General features: G+C 44.5%; 1 protein-coding gene across 1 annotated transcript in view; it reads right to left on the bottom strand.

Annotated features, from left to right (window-relative positions):
• Positions 1 to 22,612, bottom strand: part of LOC141984512 (vesicular inhibitory amino acid transporter-like) — a 50,738-nt gene that overhangs the window by 12,482 nt on the left and 15,644 nt on the right. The window lies entirely within an intron of this gene.

Below are 22,612 nucleotides of genomic sequence, written 5' to 3' on the forward strand. Positions count from 1 at the left end.
AACAAGCAACAAAAATGTCATATTGGCATCAAAATTGCTGGGTTAGATCTGGGGCCAAAGTTGAATATTTTAACAAAATGGACTACCTAAAATAAAGAGGGGGAAAATAATCAGAAAACAAGAAAGAAATACAACTTAGTTTAATGTACTCCCTAGCTGAGATCTAACACTCAGTGCCAAAGTAGAGGATTTTTTTTTTTTTAATTTTTTAAAACTAATTTCAGGGGACAACAAATGATCAAACAGGAATGGGAGTGAGAGTTACAGGGCATAAGCAGGGATACTTGGTTGCTGAGCATCTACTTTATAAAAGTTATTATCTTTTGAATTCGGAATGTTATGTATTGTCAGCTCTGGCATATGGTACATCAAATGTCTGCTGAAGACTTAGGCTGTCTTCAAAAAATAAAAAAGTCTCAAGTCAAAGTACACTGAGAATATAGGTCTTTCAGGCAGGAACTGTCTTTTCATCTTTGGTGTAGAGCACCAGGGGTAACATAGTCCTGGTCCCTGGTTGGGGTCTGTAGGTAATACTATAATACAAATCCTACTACTTCTAAAACAATCACTGTGGAGGTGTGTCAATTAAAAAAAGAGAATTAAGCACATAAGAATGGGCATACTCAGTCAGAGCAATGGTCCATCCAGCCCAGTATTCTGCCTTCTGACAGTGGCTAGTGCCAGATGTTTCAGAGGAACTGAACAGAACAGGTTTCAGAGTAGCAGCTGTGTTAGTCTGTATCCGCAAAAAGAACAGGAGTACTTGTGGCACCTTAGAGACTAACAAATTTATTAGAGCATAAGCTTTTGTGGGCTACAGCCCACTTCATCGGATGCATAGAATGGAACATATAGTAAGTGTGACGGGGCAAGGCCAGATGGCTATAGAAAAGTAGTGGGAGATAGATATATTAGCTCCAAGCTAAACAAATCCCTGGTACCAGGATAAGTGAAATGGCAGCTGCTCCAGGTCAATTAAGACACCTGGGTCCAATTAAGAACTTTCCAGAAGGCAGGGAGAAGGCTAGGTTGATTGGGACACCTGAAGCCAATCAGGGGCTGGCTGAAACTAGTTAAAAGCCTCCCAGCCAGTCAGGTGGGTTTGCATGTCAGGAGCTGTGGGAGGAAGTTGCGCTGTGGGAGAGGCTGAGTAGTACACACCATATCGGTCACAAGGAAGGAGGCCCTGAGGTAAGGGTGAAGTGGAGCTTGAGGAAGTGAGAGCTGCTGTGGGGGAAGTAGCTCAGGGAATTGTACATGGTAATGTTTCTAAAAGGTCAGTTACCATAGCTGATACTATTAGGGTCCCTGGGCTGGAGCCCGGAGTAGAGGGTGGGCCCGGGCTCCTCCCCCACACCTTTGCCCCCTGATTAATCACTGAGACTGGGAGACAACAGAGACTATGCAAGGAAGGATAACTTCTCCTCACTTACCTTGCTGGCTTATGATGAAAATGACTCAGTAGACTGTGACCCTTGTCTCTAGAGAGAGAAGGGTTACGTGCAGAGTCACAGTGAGCCTCTGAGGCTAGCGAAATCCGCCAGGAAACGCGGGACCCACGGAGGCAAGGACAGAGCTTTGTCACATAAGATATATATATATATATACACACACACAGATAAGTTGGAAGTTACCAAACTAATTACCCTCTCACAGTTTGTATGGTAACTTCCAACTTATCTGTATGTATATATATATATATATATATATCTTACTATATGTTCCATTCATTTTTGTTGTCCTTCTCTATACTTTTTCCAATCCCAATATATCTTTTTTGCGATGGGGTGACCAGAATTGCATGCAGTATTCAATGTGTGGGTGTACCGTGGGTGTACCATGGATTTATGTAGTGGTATTATGATATTTTCTGTCATATTATCTATCCTTTTCCTAATCATTCTAACTTTCTGTTACATTTTTTTGATTGCCACTGAACATTGATCAGATGTTTTCAGAGAACTATCCACTATGATTCCAAGATCTTTCTTGAGTGATAACAGCTAATTTAGACCCCATCATTTTATGTGTAGAGTTGGTATTGTTTTCTAATGTGTATTACTTTGCATTAATCAACATTGAATTTCATCTGCCATTTTGTTGCCCAGTCATCCAGTTTTGTGAGATCCTTTTGTAACTCTTCATAGTCAGCTTTGGACTTAACTGTCTTGGGTAACTTTGTATCATCTACAATCTGTGCTACCTCACTGTTTACCCCTTTTTCCAGATCATTTATGAATATGTTGAACAGCACTAGTCCTGGTACAGATCCTTGGGGGACCCCACTATTTACCTCTCACCCTTCTCCCCATGGTTGTTGACCCCCTTCAAAGAATGCTAATAGATTGGTGAGGCATGATTTCCTTTAACAAAAGCTGTGTTGACTCTTCCCTAAGATATTGTGTTTGTGTTTGGTAATTCTGTTCTTTACTATAGATTCAACCAATTTGCTTGGTACTGAAGTTAGGCTTACTGACCTGTAATTACAAGGATCGCCTCTGGAGCCTTTTAAAAAAAGGGACGTTAATGTAGCTATCCTCCAGTCATCTGGTGCAGAGGCTGATTTAAGTGAGAGATTACATACCACAGTTAGTAGTTCTTCAGTTTCATTCTGGAGTTCCTTCGGATCTCTTGGGTGAACACTATCTGGTCCTGGTGACTTATTACTGTTTAATTAATCAATTTGTTCCAAAACCACCTCTACTGACACCTCAGTGTGGGACAGTTCCTCAGATTTTTCACCTAAAAAGAATGGTTCAAGTTTGGGAATCTCCCTCATATCCTCTGCAGTGAAGGCTCATGTAAAGAATTCATTTAGCTTCTCTGAAATGGCCTTGTGTTCCTTGAGAGCTCCTCTACCACCTTGATTGTCCAGTGGCCCCACTGATTGTTTAGTAGGCTTCCTGAATCTGATAGTATTTGTATCTTTTGCTAGTTGCTCTTCAAATTCTGTTTTGCCCTGCCTAATTATACTTTTACACTTGACTTGCCAGAGTTTATGTTCCTTGCAATTCATCTCAGTAGGATTTGACTTCCAATTTTTAAAAGATGTCTTTTTTTGTCTTTAGCTGTCTTTTGTACTCTGTTTAGCCATGATAGTATTTTTTGATCCCCTTGCTATTTTTTAAAAAACTGGGGTATACATACAGTTCGAGCCTCTATTCTGATGTTTTTAAAAATGTTCATGCAGCTTGCAGGCATTTCACTCTTGTGACTATTTCTTTTAATTTCCATAATTTAATAACTAGCCTCCTCTTTTTTGTGTAGTTCCACTTTTCGAACTTAAATGCTACTGTGGGGGGTTTCACTGGTATTTTTCCCCCTGTGATGGGGTGTTCACCCCACACAAGGCCTGAAGGGGTTAAGATGGCCAGGAGGGCCTAATAACCATCTAGGCTTCTCCTGGAGGATGAGACAGGGAGTAATGAGGGAGATCAGCTAGATAGGAACAGGAGGGCCTATATAAAGTTCAGTAGCTGAGAGTAGAAGGGGGCTGCAGAAAGAGAGGCTCTCAGTCACTGTCAGGGTGAGAAGGCAAAGTAGAAAGTAACCCAGAGACACAGCATTAAGGAATAGCATTGTGCTGACCTTGACTGCTATTTGTAGGGTCCCTGAGCTGGAACCCAGTGGCATGGTTAAGGTTGCAATGAAAGAGAAGACTTAGATGCATGCAATATCCCTGGAGGGCCAAGCCACAAAGCGGGAGCAGTTGAGTCCTGAGAGAGTGAGACTGAGAGAGTGATGGGGTGCAACTGCAGGAAGGGGTGTTGACCTAGCAGAGGTAATCCCCAGGTGCAGCCAGAAGGAGGTGCTCCAGTAATGCGTGAAATGCCCAGTGACACCCCCCCTACAAGGATAGTAAATTTATTTACATTATAGCCACTATTATGAGCTGTTCAGCCATGTTCACTACTTGGACTAGATTCTGTGTGCCTGTGACGGGGTGTACCAACCCCACACTGGTCAGGCAGGGGTTACCCAATTACTTTGGGCCCAAGTGGCCACTCCCCCTTGCCCCTGCTGTGCATGCTCCCAGTGGAGGGAGCATATAAAAGGAAGCAGCTCAGCTCGGCTCAGTCTGGTCTGGATGAGGAGGAGATGTGTGCTCCAGGCTCCTACAGAAGAACCACCAGATGGCTGAGGCCAAGGATCCTGTCTATGCTGTAGAGAATCATAGAATCATAGAATCATAGAATATCAGGGTTGGAAGGGACCCCAGAAGGTCATCTAGTCCAACCCCCTGCTCGAAGCAGGACCAATTCCCAGTTAAATCATCCCAGCCAGGGCTTTGTCAAGCCTGACCTTAAAAACCTCTAAGGAAGGAGATTCTACCACCTCCCTAGGTAACGCATTCCAGTGTTTCACCACCCTCTTAGTGAAAAAGTTTTTCCTAATATCCAATCTAAACCTCCCCCATTGCAACTTGAGACCATTACTCCTCGTTCTGTCATCTGCTACCATTGAGAACAGTCTAGAGCCATCCTCTTTGGAACCCCCTTTCAGGTAGTTGAAAGCAGCTATCAAATCCCCCCTCATTCTTCTCTTCTGCAGACTAAACAATCCCAGCTCCCTCAGCCTCTCTTCATAAGTCATGTGCTCTAGACCCCTAATCATTTTTGTTGCCCTTCGCTGGACTCTCTCCAATTTATCCACATCCTTCTTGTAGTGTGGGGCCCAAAACTGGACACAGTACTCCAGATGAGGCCTCACCAGTGTCGAATAGAGGGGAACGATCACATCCCTCGATCTGCTGGCAATGCCCCTACTTATACATCCCAAAATGCCATTGGCCTTCTTGGCAACAAGGGCACACTGTTGACTCATATCCAGCTTCTTGTCCACTGTCACCCCTAGGTCCTTTTCCGCAGAACTGCTGCCTAGCCATTCGGTCCCTAGTCTGTAGCGGTGCATTGGATTCTTCCATCCTAAGTGCAGGACCCTGCACTTATCCTTATTGAACCTCATCAGATTTCTTTTGGCCCAATCCTCCAATTTGTCTAGGTCCTTCTGTATCCTATCCCTCCCCTCCAGCGTATCTACCACTCCTCCCAGTTTAGTATCATCTGCAAATTTGCTGAGAGTGCAATCCACACCATCCTCCAGATCATTTATGAAGATATTGAACAAAACCGGCCCCAGGACCGACCCCTGGGGCACTCCACTTGACACCGGCTGCCAACTAGACATGGAGCCATTGATCACTACCCGTTGAGCCCGACAATCTAGCCAGCTTTCTACCCACCTTATAGTGCATTCATCCAGCCCATACTTCCTTAACTTGCTGACAAGAATACTGTGGGAGACCGTGTCAAAAGCTTTGCTAAAGTCAAGAAACAATACATCCACTGCTTTCCCTTCATCCACAGAACCAGTAATCTCATCATAAAAGGCGATTAGATTAGTCAGGCATGACCTTCCCTTGGTGAATCCATGCTGACTGTTCCTGATCACTTTCCTCTCATGTAAGTGCTTCAGGTTTGATTCTCTGAGGACCTGCTCCATGATTTTTCCAGGGACTGAGGTGAGGCTGACTGGCCTGTAGTTCCCAGGATCCTCCTTCTTCCCTTTTTTAAAGATTGGCACTACATTAGCCTTTTTCCAGTCATCCGGGACTTCCCCCATTCGCCACGAGTTTTCAAAGATAATGGCCAAGGGCTCTGCAATCACAGCCGCCAACTCCTTCAGCACTCTCGGATGTAACTCGTCCGGCCCCATGGACTTGTGCACGTCCAGCTTTTCTAAATAGTCCCTAACCACCTCTATCTCCACAGAGGGCTGGCCATCTCTTCCCCATTCTGCGATGCCCAGCGCAGCAGTCTGGGAGCTGACCTTGTTAGTGAAAACAGAGGCAAAAAAAGCATTGAGTACATTAGCTTTTTCCACATCCTCTGTCACTAGGTTGCCTCCCTCATTCAGTAAGGGGCCCACACTTTCCTTGGTTTTCTTCTTGTTGCCAACATACCTGAAGAACCAGTTGACCACAGGGACAGAAGGGGAGGCTGAGCTGCTGGTAGCTGAGGAGATGCCCAAGGTGGGCTTAAGGGTAAGAAGCAAGCCAAGGGATGTGTCAGGAGTCATGGAGACCTGAACCTTCCTTTGGGGTGATTGGTTTCATAGAGCCCTGGGTAAGAACCCAGTGGAGCAGGGTGGGTTCCCCTACCCTCCCTGCACTTGACATTGGGCACTGCTGTCTAGGACTATTGGTACTAGAGGCTAATGCCTTGGACTATTGATACTGGGCATTACTGCCCTGAGAGAAAGGGTGGCCCATGTGGACACTCGCCCCTAGGCATTGCTGCCCTGAGAGAAAGGGGCAGTCCCTCATGGCACCCCCTGGACAGTGCCACTTAGGACTAAATCAAGAATTGCCATCTCCCCTTGTGGGTTCCAGGACTAGCTGCTCCAAGGAGCAATTATTAATGACGTCTAGAAATTTTATCTCTGCCAGCCATTCTGAGATAGTTGAAATCCCCCATTGTTACTGAGTTTTCTGTTTTTGTAGCCTCTCTAGTCACAATCACCATCACCATCCTGGTCAGGTGGTCAGTAGTAGATTCTTGCTGCGATATTCTTATTATTCTAGCATGGAATTTCTATCCATAGAGATTCTAGGGTATTTTTGGATTCATTTAAGATTTTTACTATATTTGACTCTATGCTTTCTTTCATATATAGTGCCTCTCTCTGCCCCCACCACCAGTGCGACCTACTATGTCATTCCTATATATTTAGTACCCTGATATCACTATGTTCCATTGATTATCATCATTCCACCAAATTTATGTAATGCCTATTATATCAATATCCTCATTTAATACAAGGCTTTCAAATTCACCCATCTTAGTATTTAAACTTCTTGCATTTGTACACTAGGGCTTATAAAAATCGTTAGTATTTATTTGTCTGCCTTCATGTGACGTAAAATTGAATGGGGCTCTTTTTTGTTTGATTGCTTCTCTTTGATACCTACTTGTACTATATCAACTTCTATCCTGTCCTCTTTACTGGGATATAGAGTATCCCCTTTAATAAGTCCTCCCCAAGGGATGCGTCTGAACTGTGTGATCCTCCACACTTGTCGGCTTTCTTCCAGCCCTTAGTTTAAACCTTATGACCTTTTAAATTTTACATGCCAGCAGCCTGGTTCCATTTTGATTTAGGTAGTGCCCATCCTTCTCGTATAGCCTCCTCCTTTCCCAAAAGGTTCCCCAGTTCCTAATAAACCTCAGTCCTCCCTCTGAACACCATTCTCATTCACCCATTGAAACCCTGCAATTCTGCCTGTATTACTGGCCCTGCTCATGGAACTGGAAGCATTTCAGACAACACTGCCATGAAGGTCTTGGACTTTAATCCCTCACCCAACAGCTTAGATTTGGCCTCCAGGATCGCTCTCGTACCTTTCCATATATCATTGGTACCTACATGTACCATGACCAGCAGCTCCTCCCCAGCACTGCATATAACTCTGTCTAGATGTTTTAAGAGGTCCACAAACTTCGCACCTGGTAGGCAGTTCACCATGCGGTTTTCCTGGCCAACACAAATCCAACTATCATTCTAATTTTTCATGCAAAGGTTTGCAAGTGGATGCAGATGAATCCTCCAAGTCTTGCTGGGAGATCTGCCCCTTTGCAGACCTCTGTGTGGCCAGCTCTCATGATTTTATTGCCAGTCTTGCAATGGTTAGGCTTTGTAGGGGTTCGCATTAGTGTCTAATGTCTGCTTTGAATCTTGTGAAGTTTTGCTTTTCTCCAGAATGGCTGTCATCTCTCATTATTGTCTATGGGACTGAATCCTCAGCATGCTGGCTGCTATGTCTCTTTAATGTTTGTAGGTGGAGGTGAGACTGTCCCCAGCAAAGTTGGCTTCCCTCTCCCATTGTTTCCAAAGGGGCTGAAGCCAGGCTGGACTCAGGAAAGATGGTAGCCTGGTAGTCAGTATTATGAGATCCAGGCATGGGACAAGAGACTTTGAAAGTGCCAGGAAACAGACTGTGTGGGGGGGGTGGGGGTGGGGAGGGGGGGAGTAACTGGGAATGGAGAGGCACAAGACAGGAAATTATGGGGAGTCAAAGGAAAGTGGATGGAGCAGGAGTCAGAGTGAGGTGAGTGGAGGGGGTTATGGGTGGTAGTTGGGAAACTGATGGATGCAGGGGAATGTGAGGGTAAGAGGCAGACTGGGGGGAGCAGGGGAATGTGGCATAGCAGAAACAGAGAACATGACGGGTAGGAAACTGAGGGAAATATGGGAAGTAAGTGAATATAGGGATAGATGGGAGACAGGAGGCTGTGTGGGGCCATGGAGAGAGAATACAAATGGTGCAACAGATTATCCTGCCTAGTTAGTGTGTGTGTGTGTGTGTGGGGGGCAGCTCCCCATAGCCCAGGGGATAGTAGAGGGGAGGTAAAATCCCCCCAGAGCAGCAAAGAGGGATGCCTGCATTTTGTGCACATATTTGAGGTTGAATTTTAAATCTGAGATGATCACCAACAAATTGGGGCTGGGTGGCTGCCCATGGGGGTGGAAAAAATCAGAAGACAAGCAAAAACAAGAAGAATGGGAATGGAAAGCCCTAATGAAACACCCCATGAAAAGTAACTTTTCAGGCTTTAGACTCGGGATCCCAATTAGACTCTTAAGTCTCACAAGAAGAGCACTGAGCTGCAGGGTCATGAAGAGAGATTGAGGAGATATCACGTGCAGTTGAGGAAATCATGCAGGTAAAGAGGATGATTTTAAAACAAATAGAGAGGGAATACCTGCTCAGTGCCAAAACCCAAATGTGGGGCAAAGACTGAAAATGAGAGGCATGCTGACTATTAGTAAAGAAAAGTTAAAAGGATGTTGGAGTTATCCTTCGTTTTATCCATACAAATTTTTTTCTCACTTCAGTTGAATTATTCATGGTTTCTGAGATCCATATATATAGATTACAGTAATCTAAGAGGGAGACAGCTGGTCCATGTGGAACACAGGCACATTTGGCTACCAAAATAGGGGATGTACTTCATATAAGGGACTGTTGAGTGGTATGGAAGGGTGGACCCAGCTTGAGCAAAACATGTTTCTGGAGGGGAAAACAGAATGATTAAAAAAAGTGTTTGTCACGAAGGGCAGCTCTCTTGTAAAAGAAAGGGCTGCAGCTCTTGTAGCAGTTGGCACCATACAGCAAACAAAATGCTAGCTGAGGGGGCTGACAAAAATATCCTTTTGTACTATCATTTGTTTCAACAGAGGAAATGGCCTGAAAGAAAATGAATGTACAGATAATGTGGATATGAGCTAATATTTGTTGTTTCAGCCACTTGGATTCATATATTTATATTTTTGTGAAGTAAATATTAGATTCAGGGATGATTTTTAGTTGGTTGTTTGGTAAAAGCTATATTTTCCATATGGCAAAACTGGTGCTACTGGCCAAGCAGACAGGGATATGTTTCTGCCAAGTAAGAAACATTATCGTGAAGAAAAGGTTTGACTTTTTCCATTTAGCTTTAGGTGCATTTCATACAGCTTACTATTGCTGAGGCTAGGGTACAATTTGTCATCCTCAATAAAGTGTGTAATCAGTGTTTGGGGCTTTTTCTTATTTTCCTGAATAGCTCCATTTGCTCCTTGAGGCAGAGCTTGTGCCTTTTCCAGTGAATCTGCTGCTGCTAGAGTCACACACCCATGGGTGAATTGTAGATTAACAATGTATGCATGGTGGGGAAGAAGTTTTGCCATTTGGAAATTCTTCTAATAATAGCACTAATACTAATTCTACTAATAATATATAATGTAGTCATTTAGGTGCACATCACTTACAGCACTGAATTCTTCAACTTGAACTTCTGTAGTGGGAAAGATTGTTTGTTTGAGTCAATCTTTATTTCTAGAGAAACACTAGGGGTCACCCTTCTTTATTTTAAGACTTTGTTCACTGCCCAGTTCCCAATTTGTTAATTGTAGGGGAGAGTGTTACTATAGAGTAGGAAAAGATTCTTGGCTGCAAAAGTGCTAGCCTTTCTGCTGTCTATCACTGCGTTCTGGCATCTACATTCTTTAGCTTTACTCTCTTAAGAGGAATGAATTGTGTGTCTAAAAGTTGTTCATTAAAACAGATTAGTTCTCTGAGATTTCACATAGGATAAAGTTCAGAGAGTAAGAAGATTTATGGCTTCAATCAATTGTAGCTGTGTACCAATGTGGTTTTTGTCCTGCAGAAGTGCATGTGTGCACACATACATATCTGAGCTGTTTTTATAGCATACCTGGAGGACTGCGTATGAGGAACAAGTAAATGTAATTTGTACTTTGGGCTTTCATCTGAAAGAAAACTAGATGGGCAACAACATTCTTAAAAGGAGAGGAGTTTCCTGAATATCATAACTGTAAAAGTAAGCAGGTAAAATAAATATCAAGTACAGAAATCCAAATTTGCCTGTTATCGTACTTTAAAAAGCCTGGAGCCAGCTGTGACTAAGAGGGAGAAAAAGTACCAATTCATTTTTATGCAGCTTCCTACAAAGGTTACAAGGGACTGACTGATCAGCCAGAAATGTAGGTATTAAAGTGACTTTTATTTTTCTGCAGAGGAAATGTGGATCAGCTTTTTCCTTGGTTTGAGGGAGTGAAGGATCTCTTTTCTGCACCAAGACCTAGTGTTTCCAATGTTGGGAAACCCTTTGGAATGAAGTGAGGGTCTCTTTAAGGTTTGGGGCTTTGATAGAGTGATCTATTCAATTCAAGCTTACTCTGTCTATCGGTCACGGCTTTCATCTGGATGCAGATTTATCGTCTGTGCAAAACCCTAGTCATGCCACGTGAGCACTAGTTTGTCCTGTTTATGATTTTTACAATTTTAAATGGTGTAATGCCTAAAGAATAAAATGTCTATTACTGCAATATTTTTCACCCCATTTGATGAAATTCTATTTTAGACATTACTTACCTTAACTATTTTGGACTAAATCTGCCACCCTTTCTCATGTTGACTGTGGTCATATAAAAAAGGAATCCCCATCCTGGCAGCAAGGTAGTCTAAAGATTGTTCTATCAGTAGCATGCTCTTTACATAAGTTCCTTTCATTTCTCATCACAAGCAGCTCTGAACTGCAATGGGTCACAGTAGCAATGTGAATCTACCCTGTGTAGCAAAAAGGGAAAGAAACCACTGAGGATCAAATGGCAGGGCTGATTTGTCCCGGGGGCACATTTAAACAATAGTCTTTGCTCTGTGAAGAGCCTCTGTAAAAACAAACAGAAAAGGCCTTGAGACTGAGATTATTATTATTTATTTGTCATATGTTGGTATAGCCTAGAAGCCCCAGTCATGGACCGGGATTCCGTTGTGACACCTGCTGTACAAACATCGAACATAAAGACAGTCACTGCCCAAATGATCTTATAACTGAAGTGTAAGACAAGAGACAACAGATGGATATTGACAGGCCAAACGGGGAATACAAGGAAACAATGAGACAATATTGGCAGCTGTTGTCAAGTTTGTTGTAAGCATCACAGCAAAGGAGCGTTTTGAAGAGGGATTTCAAGGAGGATAATGAAGCTTCTTTGTGGATGTTTGCTGGGAGCTTCTCCCATGTGTGAAGGGCAGCACTGAAAAAAGTATAAAGGTGCTTTATTAAAAAATGGGCAATGAAGGCTGGCATTGTTGGCTGAGTCAAGATGGGAGTCAACATCTAGATAGTGTATGCAAGATGGTAGATAGGAGGGGGATAGGCTCTCACGGGCCTTGAAAGTGAAGACAAGAAGCTTATGCTTGATCCAATGAAGAAAGGGGAGCCAGTGGAGGGATGCAAAGAGAGTGTCATGTTCTAAGGTGTCAAGTATCAGGGGGTAGCTGTGTTAGTCCGTATCCACAAAAACAATGAGGAGTCCGGTGGCACCTTAAAGCCTAACAGATTTATTTGGGCATAAGCTTTTGTGGGTAAAAAGCCATGTCTTCAGAAGTATTAACAAAACTACAATCTTATTCAAGGTAAGGTTCTTACCGCACCACCTTCTAGCAAGATGGCTGACCACCCCTCTAGTCAGGATCTCCCACAGAGTTCGTAGTGCTTGGTTCCTTTGTCTTCTTAGGTGAAAAATAATTCCTGGTTCTTTGCCCCTCTCTTTTATAATTCAGTGCACCTTTGAAAGGTATTCTTCTGAAGGTTACCTCTCAAAATAAAGTTCATTCAAGCTGTGAGGAAGGGGACACGGAATCTGGTGGTGAAGGAAGTTCCATGCTGGTTTCTTCTTCTGTGGGTGTTTGCTATAATGCAGATTGGTCTATTCCTGCCCTCTCTGATGCAAATGAATGGCTACTTGCCATGTGATTACCAATCAACTCTGATCACACCTGCCTGGAGGCATCTGTCCTTTGTCTGGAGAAACCTGTTTACCCACTCCCCAGACTTGTCTGGTAAACACATTTTAGTTCCACATTTCCTTCATATTTGTAGGGTCACTTGGGCATTTACTGTGCACGCTTGAAGCAAGAATATTAATGATCAGTGTGTTATTATTATTATTTCCAATGATGCCTCACATAACACATACCAGATACAGTTTATGACATTAATGAATTGGGGACACTAAACTGGTCAGGCCACCTGAAAGTCACCACTAGAGACCAGTAAGCCCTTTATCCTCTTGTTTTGGGATGCTGTTAGGGTCACACATAGGCAAAGCAATGAGATTGGAAAATGATCCTTACAGCAGTATTTTGAATGGTTGTAAGCAGGGCAAGTTTGCATTTGTCAAGGCCAGAGAAAAGGATGTTGCAATAGTTGAGATGGGAGATGATGAAAGCTGGGACAACAGTCTTAGTTGTGTGAATGGATAGGAAAGACCATAACTTAGAGATGCTGTGAAGAAAGGATCAGCAAGATTTAGACAGCCTGGATATGAGGACCTAAAGAGAGGTCCTAATTAAAGACAATGCCCAGACTATGGGCCTAAGTGCCAGGGAGGATGGTGGTATCATCCACAGTGATCAGGAAAGGACATATGGGAGATGACTTGAGGGTGGGGGTGAGATTAGAAACTGTTTTATCTATGTTGATCTTAAATTGATGGCATGAGGAGATATCAGTGAGATTGGCCAGAAAGAGACACAGCTGAACAGGGAAATTAATTTGAACTCTACCGCACTAAGAAAAGGAAGTGTTGCCAACACTTGCAATGTTATTGTGAATGTCATAATTTCAGACTTAATTTTGGCAGTGCTTATGATCTCAAGAATGTTGAGTGAGCCACTTGCAGTTCCCCCTTCCACTGCTAGTGTCTGCTTGTCCTGCAGGTGGCTGCTGCAGGGAGAGAGTCAGGGAGCTGGGGCCCACATTTTGTATGCACACTTATGTATAGATGTATATCATAGAGGACCTGGTAATAATGCCTATATTTAGGTTGCCTAGCAGTTCCCATTATATAAGATTCTTGTGACCATTCTTTTAAAGAAGCTTTAACACCTCCATTGTTTGCAGTGGGCCTTTGAAATATGGCAAATTTGAAGCCTTCAGGCTAGAGATGTGTCTTTCATTTGTCCCATGAAATTGCATTCAAGTTTGCCTGAGACATAAATTCTTGATTTCCCTGCTCTGGCTTCTGGTGGCAGAATAATTTTGGTATCATGCAAAAATAACCAAAGATTCTATTTAAAGGCCAGGATCATGCAGCAGGAGACACTACACTGGGATCAGCTCTAGTGGGATGGGGAGCTAGGCTCTCCACAAATGATCCCTGTGCCAAGCATGAGGCCCCAGCAACCCATCTCCCATTCTAGGGCACCACATGGAGAAGGAACATCCACCATCTTCTGAGCAAGAGGGGAAGGGCATGAGAGAGCCAGGCTGGGTTCCCACTAACGAGCACTCCCTCAGCACACGGCCCCAAACAACCCACCTCTGAGACCCTCTTGTCCCCAGAATAACAGCCGCCTTCTGCTGTGTGCTATTATAATCAAAATGGTAGCAGAAGTAATAGCAGTCTGTACTACAGTGTTGAAAGTTCAAGGTTCAATCCCTGTTTAGGATGCTGCAGTTGCGTAATAACTTGTTTTTACCCTTTTCCTTGGGAAAAAAAACAAGGAAATTTAACTTAAATATACTACATTAAAAGAACATTTATTTCAGTGGCAAAGTCAAGCACCTGAAGGTTCAAAAATCTGGCATGAAACCTTGATTAGGCCTGTTTGTATGTAAATGACTTTACTGAGTGCAAGGCAGTTGGGATTAGGTCCACTATCTTCAAGAACTCCTCCTGGGATGGTGAACGTCTCCTCCTTCCCATCCTCAAACACTGGTCTCATCTACATGAAAGATACATGTGTAACTACATGTTGCAGTGAAAGGGTCTAGCAGGCCTCCCCCCTGCCAGAGCCTTTTGTCCCTGTCAGAATCTTTCAATGCAGCAGGGAAAGGCTCCGGCAGTGGGACACTATGCTGCTGACATTAGCAATGTAGATGGGTAGGGAGGCACTGCACTGGCATGTAGACAGCTGTGTAGGATCCATATCTTAAGATATATCTTTACTATACTCTCCTTAGCCATGCCTTGCTGTCTACACTGTTGTTTATACCCGTGCTGAGGGGTCATGCAATGCGTGTACTCTACATGCTACCTTAAGTGTAGACACACTACTGAGTGAGCCATGGCAGAAGAACTGCAGTTCAGCACTGAGATGTAGCAGTTAATATAAGATGTCTCGGTGAGATCAATGAGATTTCATACAATATGCTTATATTACCGATTCTGCAGTAGAGTCTCCTCTTGGAAGGCACACTCAGCTCTCATTAGCACAATTTATGGATGTATATTGAGAAGAGATTGCACCTTGGCAGTCCTTAGAAAGAAATGTTTAAAAGAAACCCCATCACCAGGTATTGTGTAGAGTAGTAGATTTTCAAAGTTACATTATTCAGCGTTTAAATAAAAAGTAAACAAACAACAAAACTTGTTACAGGGAACACAAGGCACGTGCAAAATGTCTATTGAAAATCAAGCTTTTTTTTTTTTTGCTATAGTGTGACCAAAACCATCAAAAACTGGAAAGAGATTTTTGATGCCATGGAACTGATATACTGCAATGTTTTAGCTACTGTTACTAAGAATAATTACATGAAGGCTAGTAACCAGTACTCTGAGTCTAAGCCCACATCATAAGCTTGCTTTTCAGGAGTACTGAGTAGCAGAAGCTTCAGGTGAAGTTGATGGGAACTGTGGGTATTCAATACCTCTAAAACTCAGATTCTTAATTTTAAAGATAATGTGGGGGATATGGATCAGCGTTCATGTTGCACTTCCTGTCAGAACCCAGCCCAGGCAAGGAAAGCTAATGATCCAACCAGCGGACTAAATTTGGTGATGAATCCTGGGCATGTGCCACCTGAGGCACATTGCACATACACTAAGAAGAAAGAATGTTATAAAGATGGTATTTCTGCTGGAAACACCAACAGGCCCCTCATCATGACACTGCTTCCAGCTACTGCTATCAAAAAGATGTAACACTAGATAGTTTTACTCACATAAAAATATATTAAAAATAAAGGCTCCGTCTTAAATCAACAATAATCAAGACATTCAAATTTAAGACTGAGCCTGCATTTTAAATTCAATGTATTTGTATTCAATACTTCTCAGACCTCTGATAACTGACTTAAACTACATAGCCAAAACAATTTGAGTTACCAATGGAATGGTTAGGTTTAAGCCAAACCCTGGACATAATTGGAGTTTGTGTGGGGAGGGGTTATGTAACTTTCCTATTTGCATATTAGAATATAGTGGAGTTGGCCTATGGTGCACGGTAGCACAATCCTGAGGACTGCATTATGGCTTTTATGGGTGATTCTAGTGGCTGGAAATAGCCATAGCATTGGAATACCCTGGCAAAACTCCTTCCCCTAACAATACTCATGACCCTCGAACTGGTGGCATCTGTGGAGTGGCATAGAGCTATCTAAACCCACCTCAGTTACCAGGAACTGCCTCTATGTTGGGGGAATTATTTGTGGAATACTTACAGCTTACTTTATGTTGGCAAAACTGATAGGAGCTGCAGAGCACTGATGTGTCACATCCTAAAGGTTCTGTACTTCTAACAGTTACACCAGCTAATACAATTGCTTTCTTTCTCTGCCTCAATCATCCAGATCCCTGATGTGATGGGCAGCTGAAAAACAGTCACAGAGTCTTCCACACAGGGTATGTGTAGGCAGCAATGCAGTGCACAGCCCTGCAGGTCTGAGCCCAGGCTCAAGCCAAACCCCCCTTGCATCCACACTGCAAATTTGCTAATCTAGGGCTCAGACCCAAGGTCCCAGGATCCTGCAGGGTTCGAGGGTATGAACTCGTGTTAAACTGGGACCTAGGGTCCAAGCTCTATTGGTTTCCTGTGTGTGTGTGGCCCTGGCTTGACTCTGGTTCCAGAATTCCTCCAGATGTATCCCAGAGTTCCGGGTGGCAGAGAAGCAGTGCAGCAGGCAGCCATCACCATGGCTAGAAGTGCCATTACTGTCTGGCCAAGTGCCCTCCCTCTGCCTGCTCCTGTTCCCTAGTGGCTTCGGCTCTACTTTGCTGATGCATGGAGCTTGCCCAGAGCAGGGAGCAAAGTTGCCAGGTGGGAGGCTGCATGCACTCGCCACCCTCGCAGTGCATGCAGCCTGGACACCCCTGCACAGGCAGCCCCAAGGAGAGTAAGTGGGGCCTGGGAGCAAGGGACAGGGAGGGGCAGTGGCAGAGTTCCCAGCTCAGCACGTCCAGGGGTCTCTGGGTGGTTCTTACTACTGCCTGGCTCCGGCTTCTGGCCTGGCCAGGGACAGGCCTTGGGGGGAAGAAGAAAGAAGGGCGTAGGGTCTCATGGTGAGGGGGGCTAAGGCCCATCTCAGCCCCTCCCAACGGGAAGAGGCTAGCGCTGCCCCTGAGCCTTGGACAGGTGTGGAGCAGCGCCAGAGGGAAACTGGGACAAATGTTGTCCCAGAGTCATTCAGCCCAGGACCAGGACTTGAAATGTTCCACCCTATTAGGGATGGTTGGTCACCCTTGGGGAGTGGGAGGGAGGTAGGCATTTTGGGATATATTTACTTTGACTTAGATCTGCACACTGCAGTGTGGATGCCAGAGCCCTAGGTTCGAGCATGGGTCAGAAAATTCTTAACTGATGATTAAAATGAAATGTAGACACTCAAGCTCAGGGTTTCCTGGCACAGATGAGCTGACTTGAGTCCCACTAACTCTCGGCTTACATTCCTGTGTAGACATAGCCATAGCCAATGTTTGTTGATTGACTGCTTCTGGATCAGACTCTAGGAAAGCTGGTTGTTTCTATCAGCAGCAGGCCTCTACATTTGAATTCTCAAAACTAGCCCATGGTGGGAAATGCTGTTGTATCTTTGTTGCCCAGGCTTCTATAAATTCTTTCAGAGTATGACTTACTCTAACTTCAGTGTGCAGCCCAAAACACTGAAGTGGCTTTACTTACTGGTCTGGTCAGAAATACTGGAGTGGGCCCTTGTTCTTGAACTTTGAATATGGAAAATGAATAATTTGGGCCAAGCTCTAAGGTGGCATTCTAAGTGGTATAAATTAAATCCAGGTGTGTAAGCTACTTGAATTTAAGGGTGAAAATCCATGTTGGGATTCTGTGGTGCAATTAAGGACCTGGGGACAGATTTAAAAGGCAGCTAAGAATGCAGATGGGCACCCAGTGGGCTTTAGGTTTGCCAACTTTCTAATTGCAGAAAACTGAACACCCTTGCCCTGCCCCCTCCCAGAGACCTCGCCCCTTCCCCATTTCTTCCCTGCCCTCCATTGACTCCATCTGCCCTCTCTCCGTCACTTGCTCCTCCCCACCCTCACTCACTTGCTCATTTTCACCGGGCTGGGGCAGGGGGTTGAGGTGTGGGAGGGGGTGAGGGCTCTGGTTGGAGGTGGGCCTGGGGTGGGGCTGGGGATGAGGGGTTTGGAGTGTGGGAGGGGGCTCTGGGCTGAGGCAAGGGGTTGGGGTGTGGGAGGGGGTACAGGTTCTGGGTTGGAGGTGCAGGCTCCTGGGTGGGGCCAGAAATGAGGTGTTCAGGGTGGAGGAGGGGGCTCAGGACTGGTGCAGGGGATTAGGGTGTGGGGGGGTGAGGGCTCTGGATTGGGGGTACGGGCTCTGGGGTGGGGCTAGGAATGAGGGTTTTGGGATGCAGGAGGGGGCTCAGGAATGGGGCAGGGGGTTGGAGTGCAGGAGGGGGTGAGTGGCGCAGGCTCTGGGTGGTGCTTACTGGGCGTGGTTCCTGGCCAATGGGAGTTGCGGAGCCGGCGCTTGGGGTGGGGGCAGTGCATAGAGCCCCCTATGACTACGATCAGGAGGGACATGATGGCTGCTTCCCAGGAGCCGCGCAGAGCTGGATAGGGAGCCTGCCAGCCCCGCACCAATTGGACTTTTAACGCCCCGGTCACTGGTACCGACTGGAGCTGCCAGGGTCACTTTTTGACTAGGTGTTCCAGTTGAAAACCGGACACCTGGCAACCCTAGTGAGCCTGAATGTCTGTGCAAACCTGATCCCTGGTCCTTGGAGGTGCAGGTCCCCTACATATCCCATTTGTGGAGTTCAGTGTCTCTAAGGATTTATCCTTATCGCTAGTGTGATGAAGGCAGCTGAAACCATGGAAGAAAGAGAAATATCAACGATCACATCTACTCAGGTGAATACCATAAAGGGTCACAGATAAAAATTGATCATCATAGACCCCTATATGGAAACTATATTCTCATCAATGAGAACATTAAATATTAAAATTGGATACCTGGATTCCTTTTGTGATGTATAAAATATAGTATGCCAGATATGTTGTAACTGTATGAATCATATATAGCAGCGGTTCTCAAACTTTTGTACTGGTGACCCCTTTCACACAGCAAGCACCTGAGTGCAACCCCCCATATAAATTAAAAACACCTTTTTATATTTAACACTATTATAAATGCTGGAGGCAAAGTGGGGTTCGGGGTGGAGGCTGACAGCTTATGACCCCCCATATAATAACTTCACAACCCTCTGAGGGGTCATGCCCCCCAGTTTGAGAACCCCCGATTTATAGCCACAAGTTCAAATGCGTACATAAACCAGATATAAAAATATAAAATTGATACTCTGACTATGGTATCATTATTCACAAATGTAATAAAATCTAATAATGGGACTATTGGAACATATTGGTATATGAGACAAGTATATAATATAATCAATACATTTTACAAAACATATAGAATAAAGTCCTCAGCTGCTGTCAATCAGCATAGATCCATTGAAGTCAATGAAGTTATGCTAATTTACATGAAGTAAGGCTCTGGCTATGAATATGATTAATATATTTTCAGTAATTTAATATTTATACATTACACTATTGTGACACACAGGCACCCCAATAGTCACCACTCTCATGTAATTAGGATATGTTTTGTGCGAAGTATGCCTTGTGAGGTATCATTCTAAAAGTCTTGATCTGCTAGACAGTAATAACTTGTTGGACTGTATGTGCTATCATCGTATGTGAAGTTATTAAGTTTGGCTGTGTATGTGTTACTGATACATGTTGTGAGGTTGAAAATACCCACAAGCAGCCTTTCAGGTACAACAGTAAAAAGACCAAACAATGTTAATGGCTTACTGAGGAAATGCACACAAGCCAAGGATTATGCCAGGAACTGTGTACAATAGAAACCTCTCAGAGATAGCACTACACAATGGGAACTGTTTGACCCAGGTCACAGCAAAAGAGCTTTCCAGGAAGTGGGAAGAAAATATAAAAGGAGGAAAAGGGCAGTATAAGGGGACCTCACTCTCCCTACAACAACACACCTGGAAACACCTGAGGAATAAAGACTGAATAGGGGGAAGTGATGGTCCCAGGCTAAAGGGACCTGTGTGTGGAAAACCTGGGAAACCCAAGCTGCAAAGCCAAGGCGGCTTCTGCCTTAAGAATCTGCCAGACTGTTTATCACTCAGGGTGAGATTTGCTAATTCACATCCTACCTATCTAGTAAGTTACGCTCAGTTTGCGGTTTTGTTTATTTACTAGGTAATCTGCTTTGATCTGTTTGCTATCACTTATAATCACTTAAAATCTATCTGTTTGTAGTTAATGAACTTATTTTGTTTTAATCCAAACCACTGTGCGTTTGATTAAGATGTCTAGGGAAAATCTCAGCTTGTTTACCACTAGTGTGTGTGGTCCTCTTCACATTGAGGGAGAGGCAGACTGGGTTTAAACCCGTATACTGGCCAGATTTGACCAGGGCAGGATGGTACTGCTCTGGGGTCCTAGGCTAAATTCCCTCTAAGCTGCATGGCCGCGCAGCTGCCTATAAAGCACCACGCAGGCGTTCAGGGCTCTGGAGGGAAGAGATGCCTCTCCCCAAGCCCTGGACCTGCCATGGCTCCCCTCCCCCGGCCCCAAACCAGTCGCGGCCCCAAACCTGCCACGGCTTGGGGACAGGTGCCCTTCCCCTGCAGCCCAGATGCTGCTGTGAGGAGAGAGATCTGGGGGGAGTCCTCTCTTCCCACCATAGCCCCAGGGAGCCCCAATGTACCCCAAGCCCCTCAGCCCCACCCCAGAGCCCACACCTCCAGATGGTGCCCTCACCCCCCCCGAACCCTCTGCCCCAGCCCTGAGCCCCCTCCCACACTCCAAACCCCTCAGCCCCACCCCACCACATGAATTTTGTTATGTGCACCAATACGGAGGTGATGTGTCACTCATCACCTCCGTATTGGTGCACATAACAAAATTCATTCTGTGCATGGGTGGGAAAAATTAGAGGGAACATTGGTCCTAGGCTGGGAGACAGGTGGTTAGAGAGCCTGCATGTGACTTCAGCTGGGTGTGTCCCTACCTGTGTGAATGCTGGTGAAAGTGCAAGCTTGGAGGGCTTTGCAACTTGTACGGCAACACCGTGTGAGAGGGAGCCCAGGCTGGTGGGTCAGATGGCTCAGTGATACCCCAGTTCCAGGTGGCCCCTGAGGGGGAACCCATCCCAACTATATTTTAAATGTAGAAAGTAGTGAGGTTCATACTATTGAAAGCACTTTGAAACTGTTTGGTAGGACAGATGAGTTTTCTGCAGCCCTGAGCTTTGTGTTTGCTGCTGAGAGTCCTGGGGAAGTCCATCTCAGTTGGGTTATAAGTTAAAGTAGTTGTCATAAATAGAAAGGGAAGGGTAAACCCCTTTAAAATCCCTCCTAGCCAGAGGAAATCTCCTCTCACCTGTAAAGGGTTAAGAAGCTAAAGGTAACCTCGCTGGCACCTGACCAAAATGACCAATGAGGAGACAAGATACTTTCAAAAAGCTGGTAGGAGGGAGAGAAACAAAGGGTTTGTGTGTCTGTCTACATTTTGTCTTTGCCGGAGATAGACCAGGAATGAAGCCTTAGAACTTTTAGTAAGTAATCTAGCTAGGTATGTGTTAGATTATGATTTCTTTAAATGGCTGAGAAAAGAATTGTGCTGAATAGAATAACTATTTCTGTCTGTGTATCTTTTTTGTAACTTAAGGTTTTTGCCTAGAGGGGTTCTCTATGTTTTGAATCTAATTACCCTGTAAGGTATTTACCATCCTGATTTTACAGGGGGGATTTCTTATTTCTAATTACTTCTATTTTTATTAAAAGTCTTCTTGTAAGAAAACTGAATGCTTTTTCATTGTTCTCAGATCCAGGGGTTTGGGTCTGTGGTCACCTATGCAAATTGGTGAGGCTTTTTATCCAACATTTCCCAGGAAAGGGAGGGTGCAAGTGTTGGGAGGATTGTTCATTGTTCTTAAGATCCAAGGGTCTGGGTCTGTAGTCACCTAGGCAAATTGGTGAGGCTTTTTACCAAACCTTGTCCAGGAAGTGGGGTGCAAGGTTTTGGGAAGTATTTTGGGGGGAAAGACGTGTCCAAACAGCTCTTCCCCAGTAACCAGTATTTGTTTGGTGGTGGTAGCGGCCAATCCAAGGACAAAAGGGTGGAATATTTTGTACCTTGGGGAAGTTTTGACCTAAGCTGGTAAAGATAAGCTTAGGAGGTTTTTCATGCAGGTCCCCACATCTGTACCCTAGAGTTCAGAGTGGGGGAGGAACCTTGACATGGTGGCAGAGTGGTGGGATTAACCTGAAATCATTTTGAGATCCAGTTGAGATTTTTTTGAACTAGAAATACAGATTTTTAAAAAGGAGATTTTTTTCTCTTTCCTTTGGAAAGGAAGTCCAGAAGCAGCTGAAACTGAAAGCAGCTTGTTTTTTTCTCTGCTTTGTGGCCAAGCAGAGACAAAAGGGGATTATCTTTGTGAATTGCAGGTTTTCTTTGCCTGGAGGCAGGGTACTTAACTCCTGCAGGGAAATTCACAGTCTTCCAACCCAGAGTTTTTTTTTCCCTAAAAGTAAATAGAAGGGGGGGTGTTCTACCCATTTGCCTGGAGACAAAAGTGGCAGGGTTTTTTTTTTGGATTTTGAGTTTTTACAAGGAGCACAAGTTTAAAAAGGAAACTTGTTTTTTCTTTGGGCTGGGTAAACAGGTTTCCAAGTAGTTGGAAGTTTTTTGCTTTGATTTGGGCCCAGAGCAGAGACAAGGGAATTGTCTTTTTCTGTAGGCTGACAAT

Source organism: Natator depressus, chromosome 3, assembly GCF_965152275.1.
Source record: "Natator depressus isolate rNatDep1 chromosome 3, rNatDep2.hap1, whole genome shotgun sequence".
NCBI lineage: Eukaryota > Metazoa > Chordata > Testudines > Cheloniidae > Natator > Natator depressus.